Genomic DNA, 6,000 nt, shown 5'->3' with positions numbered 1-6,000 from the left:
GAGGCCCCTTGGGGAAGAGTGAGCATAATATGATGGAATTCTTCATTAAGATGGAGGGTGAAATAGTTGACTCAGAGACTAGGGTCCTGAATTTAAATAAAGGAAACTACGATGATATGAGGCGCGAGTTGGCTAGGATGGATTGGGGAATGTTACTTAAAGGGTTGACGGTGGATAGGCAATGGCAAACATTTAAAGATCGCATGGATGAACTACAGAATTTGTTCATCCCTGTCTGGCATAAAAATAAAACAAAAAAGGTGGTGCAACCGTGACTAACAAGGGAAATTAGGGATAGCATAAGATCCAAGGAGAGGACATATAAATTGGCCAGAAAAAGCAGCAAACCTGAGGATTGGGAGCAGTTTAGGATTCAGCAAAGGGGGACAAAAGGATTATTTAAGAGGGGGAAAATAGAGTATGAGAGTAAGCTTGCAGGGAACATAAAAATTGACTGTAAAAGCTTCTATAGATATGTGAAGAGAAAAAGATTGGTGAAGTCACGCGTAGGTCCCTTGCAGTCAGAATCAGGGGAATTTATAATGGGGAACAAAGAAATGGCTGACCAATTAAATACATGCATTGATTCTGTCTTCACAAAGGAGGACACAAATATCCTCCCAGAGATGTCGGGGAACATAGGGTCTAATGAGATGGAGGAACTGAATGAAATCAGTATTTGTAGGGAATTGTGTTAGGGAAATTGACGGGATTGAAGGTGGATAAATCCCCAGGGCCTGATAATCTACATTCTAGGGTACTTAAGGAAGTGGCCCTAGAAATAGTAGATCCATTACTCGTCATCTTCCAAAATTCTATAGACTCTGGCGCAGTTCCCATGGATTGGAGGGTAGCTAATGTAACCCCACTATTTAAAAAAGGTGGTAGAGAGAAAACAGGGAATTATAGACCAGTAAGCCTGACATCGGTAGTGGGGAAAATGCTAGAGTCCATTATAAAAGATGTAATAGCAGGGCACTTGGAAAACAGTGACAGGATCAGACAAAGTCAACATGGATTTACAAAAGGTAAATTGTGCTTGACTAATCTACTGGAATTTTTTGAGGATGCAACTGATAGAATAGATAAGGGAGAACCAGTGGATGTGGTATATTTGGACTTTCAGAAGGCTTTCGATAAGGTCCCGCATAAGAGATTAGCGTGTAAAGTTAAAGCACATGGGATTGGGGGTAAGGTTCTGACTTGGATAGAGAACTGGTTGGCAGACAGGAAGCAAAGAGTTGGAATAAACGGATCTTTTTCCGAGTAACAGGCAGTGACTAGTGGGGTACCGCAGGGATCGGTGCTAGGACCCCAGCTATTCACAATATATATTAATGATCTAAATGAGGGAACTAGACGTAATATCTCCAAGTTTGCAGGCGACACAAAGCTGGGTGGGCGTGTGTGCTGTGAGGAGGATGCAGATAAACTCCAATATGATTTGGACAGGTTGGGTGATTGGGCAGATGCATGGCAGATGCAATATAATGTGGATAAATGTGAGGTTATCCACCTTGGTGGCAAAAACAGGAAGGCAGATTAGTATCGGAACGGCAATAGATTGGGAGAAGGGGAAGTACAACGAGACCTGGGTGCCCTTGTGCACCAGTCGCTGAAGGTAAGCATGCAGGTGCAGCAGGCGGTTAAGAAGGCAAATGGTATGTTGGCCTTCATAGCGAGAGGATTCGAGTACAAGAGCAAGGATGTTTTGCTGCAGTTGTACAGGGTCTTGGTGAGACCACAGCGTGAGTATTGTGTGCAGTTTTGGTCGCCTTATATGAGGAAGGATGTTCTTGCCATGGAGGGAGTGCAGCGAAGATTCACCAGACTGATACCTGGGATGGCAGGAATGACGTATGAGGAGAGATTGTGTCGATTGGGCTTATACTCACTGGAGTTTAGAAGATTGAGAGGGGATCTCATCGAAACCTATAAAATTCTGTCAGGTCTGGACACATTAGATGCAGGAAGGATGTTCCCGATGGCGGGGGAGTCCAGAACCAGGGGTCACAGTCTAAAGATAAGGGGTAAGCCATTTAGGACAGAGATGAGGAGGAATTTCTTCACCCAGAGAGTGGTGAACCTGTGGAATTCTCTACCACAGAAGGCAGTTGAGGCCAATTCATTAAATATATTCAAGAAGGAGTTAGATATATTTCTTAAGGCTAAAGGGATCAAGGGATATGGGGAGAAGGCAGGGACAGGGTACTGAATTTGGATGATCAGCCATGATCTCATTGAATGGCGGAGCAGGCTCGAGGGGCCGAATGGCCTACTCCTGCTCCTAGCTTCTATGTTTCTATGATTTAGCGCTCCACTTCCCTCTTGGAGTGTTAAAGCTGAATTTCCCGGTAGCAGCGCCTGGCACTACGTTTTTTGCTTTTCAAAAATTAATTCCCCAAATGGGGCTATACCAAATTTCTAGCAAAACAAAGATTGGGGCTCTCACTGGGAATAAAGTAGAACCTGAAATATGAACAAACTTTGTTTTAGAAATTTGTTCATGATATTTCAGGTTCTACCTTATCCTCCATGTGAGAGCCTCAATCTTTGTTTTGCTCCCTGTAACATTTTTAGAAAGTCGGGATATAAGCAGGTTCTCATTTCTCATTTCCTGCTTCCCTGTCTGTGAGAATTCTGCAATGTGATTGACTGCTTAGACAGCTTATTGGCGTCGCAGCAGATCGCGCTAGGGGATCCCCACTATACTGCACTGAAATTACTTACGCATCGAAAAAGGCAAACTTCTCGCCACAGAGATCGCAAGATTTCTGTGGGCAGCTTTCTTTGGGGCCAGCGGTAAATGCTTTTGCTTTGCCGCTGACCGCAAATTCTGGGCCTATGTGCCTTCTTTTTGCCCTCTCTGCCATTGCTGCTGTTCACCTGTGTTCCTTCCTTCACTGCTGCCAATGCCTCTTTAAACAGCAGCAGGTTTAATACCATTAAAACAAATCATCATTGCATTTTATTCATTAATTTGTGTATTACCTTGTTACACAAAGGGGGGGGAGGAGAAATTATTCTTTGCGCACAGTCAATGTATGAAATGTATATACACACAGGAACACACATGGTTATTTACTTTTTAGAAGCTGGAGTGCTAAAAGGAATGTACAACTGATTAGCGCATCAGAAAGCACCTGTAAGAATGCAGCTAAACCAGCTAAGTAGTCACTTAATAGATATGTACATTGTGAACCACCTGAGCTGTGAAATGTGCAATGAATCATTGAATAATCAAGGCAGATGGCTTAAACCAAGACTTTCAGATCAAGATCATAGAAGCCAGCATGCAGGCTGTCTACAGGGAAGAATGGCAAGTGGCGAATGTACAGAGGGTAAAGGAAGCATTGCAGACCATCACGTATGAGATCAACGCAAGGTCACAGACCAGGAGAAACTGGAAAGATATTCGGAAGAACGTCTCACGCTTGAAGGAAAGTGCCAATTTGAGAAACGTGAATGAACATGTTTAAATGCTGTGGCTGAAGGTTGCAATATATGTAGGTAGCCATTGGTGCCAATCAAAGTAAGTTGGAGATTTGGTTAAATTTGCTGTAGTACTTTAGTATACTTAACTTGAATTGAGATAGTAACTTGCTACAAATGCAATACAAAGGGAAATAATGAACATGCAAATACATGATAAATAATAAACAAGCAAGGTAGGATAAAAAAAGAACCTAGAATGAGGCAACTAAGAAAAACTAAAGAATTGATATAATTATTCACACACACTCAGCTGACAAATACAGTGTGGACCTGGGAGGAGCGGCGAGGCAGCAGCGTATAAAAGGAGCCTGAGGCGCAGGTAGGCCCCGCAGCAAAGCGGGCCTGGGAGGAGCGGCGAGGCGGCAGCGGCGGCGTATAAAGGGAGCCCGAGGCGCAGGTAGGCCCCACAGCAGCAGAGGCGATGGCAGTGCGGACCTGGGAGGAGCGGTAAGGCGGCGGCGGTACCAACTCAGCACCGGCAGAATTTTCAAAGAGTGACGTCAAAAGTGACGTCAGCACAAGGGGAGGGAGCTGATTGGTGAGTATCTGGTAAGTCTTTATACTTGGCTTTCTTAAAGTTTTAAGTTTATTCCAGCTAGGTTAGTAAATAGTCTGTTAATTAGAGGTATGGCAGGGCAGCTCATACCCGTGGAATGCACATCCTGTGCCATGTGGGAAGTCCTGGACACCTCCCGCGGTCTGGACGACCACTTGTGCGGGAAGTGTCGCCAGCTACAGCAACTCGAGCACCGGGTTACGGAGCTTGAGCGGCGGCTGCAGTCACTGCTGTGCATCCGTGAGGCTGAGAGCTATGTGGATAGCACGTTTCGGGAGGTGGTCACCCTGCAGCTTAAAAGTGTGTAGGCAGAGGGGGAATGGGTGACCGCCAGACAGAAGAGGAGGACCAGGCAGGTAGTGCAGGAGTCCCCTGAGCCCATCTTGCTCACCAACCAGTATTGGTGAGGGCGATGGTTCCTCTGGGGAGTGCAGCCAGAGCCAAGTCCACAGCACCATGGAAGGCTCAGTTGCACAGGCTGGGGGGTGGGGGTTGGTGGCAAGAGGAGAGGGTGAGCGATAGTGATAGGGGATTCAATAGCTAGGGGAGCAGACAGGTGTTTTTGCGGCCGCAGACGCGACTCCAAGATGGTATGTTGCCTCCTTGGTTCCAGGGTCAAGGATGTCACTGAACGGCTGCAGGGCATTCTGAGGTGGGAGGGTGAACAGCCAGAGGTCGTGGTCCATATCGGTACCAATTACATAGGTAGAAAGAGGGATGAGGTCCTGCAGGCAGAGTTTAGGGAGCTAGGAAAGAGGTTAAACAGGACCTCAAAGGTAGTAATCTCCGGATTACTACCAGTGCCACGTGCTAGTGAGTACAGAAATAGGAAGATAGAGCAGATGAATGCATGGCTGGAAAGATGGTGTAGGAGGGAGAGCTTTAGATTCCTGAGGAATTGGAACTGTTCCTAGGGGAGGTGGGACCTCTACAAGCCAGATGGGTTGCACCTCAACAGGAACGGGACAAATATTCTCAAGAGAGGGTTTGCTAGTGCTGTTGGGGAGGGTTTAACTAGCTGGAGAGGGTTTAAACTAGCTTGGCAGGGGGGTGGGAACCTAAGAAGAGATTGGGCAGATGCATGGCAGATGCAGTATAATGTGGATAAATGCGAGGTTATCCACTTTGGTGGCAAAAACAGGAAGGCAGATTATTATCTGAACGGCAATAGATTGGGAGAAGGGGAAGTGCAACGAGACCTGGGTGTCCTTGTGCACCAGTCGCTGAAGGTAAGCATGCAGGTGCAGCAGGCGGTTAAGAAGGCAAATGGTATTTTGGCCTTCATAGCGAGAGGATTCGAGTACAGGAGCAAGGATGTCTTGCTGCAGTTGTACAGGGCCTTGGTGAGACCACACCTTGGCCTAGAAATTCGGTAGGCTTAGCGCCGCATTTGAGGCACTAGAGGGCCTAGCGCCGGAGTTATGGCCAGTTGAGAAATTCCCTGGGGCCCTAAATCGGCGTTGCACCGGTAGCGCTGCGCCGGCACCGATGACGTCATCGGTGTGCGCAGCGTCCCGGTTGCCGTGGTAACCCGGCCCCAAGCCGAAATTCAGTTGCGCCCGCCTCGCCCGTGGCAGGCGCAACTAAGACTCTGGCAACAGTGTCTTCCCCCAGTGTGCGCCGGCGCATAAAGGTGGAGCAGCGGCCGGCCGCGTTCCCGGCGGCCGCCTGCCCGCACCTCCCTTCCCGGACTCCTGCATTCCCCCCCCGCGGCCCTGATCAGTGTCTCATGCGAGCCCGGCACTTCCCCGAGGTGCCGGGCTCAGATGTCGTGTCAATCCGCCGGACAGTTGTCGGCTGCAGGCAGCTCCTCCTTAACAGGAGGAGGAGGCCTGCAGTTCCCCCGCCTGCCGCACCGCATCGGGTGCCGCAGCGGGGGATTAGCGCCGGGAAACCCAAGTTCACGCCCGTTTTGAGGCGCTAAAGGAGGGTTTTAGCGCCCGCCGCCG

Source organism: Somniosus microcephalus, chromosome 8, assembly GCF_052327205.1.
Source record: "Somniosus microcephalus isolate GS21.2 chromosome 8, FLI_Smic_1.0, whole genome shotgun sequence".
Lineage (NCBI taxonomy): Eukaryota > Metazoa > Chordata > Chondrichthyes > Squaliformes > Somniosidae > Somniosus > Somniosus microcephalus.
This window is presented reverse-complemented; position numbering follows the sequence as displayed.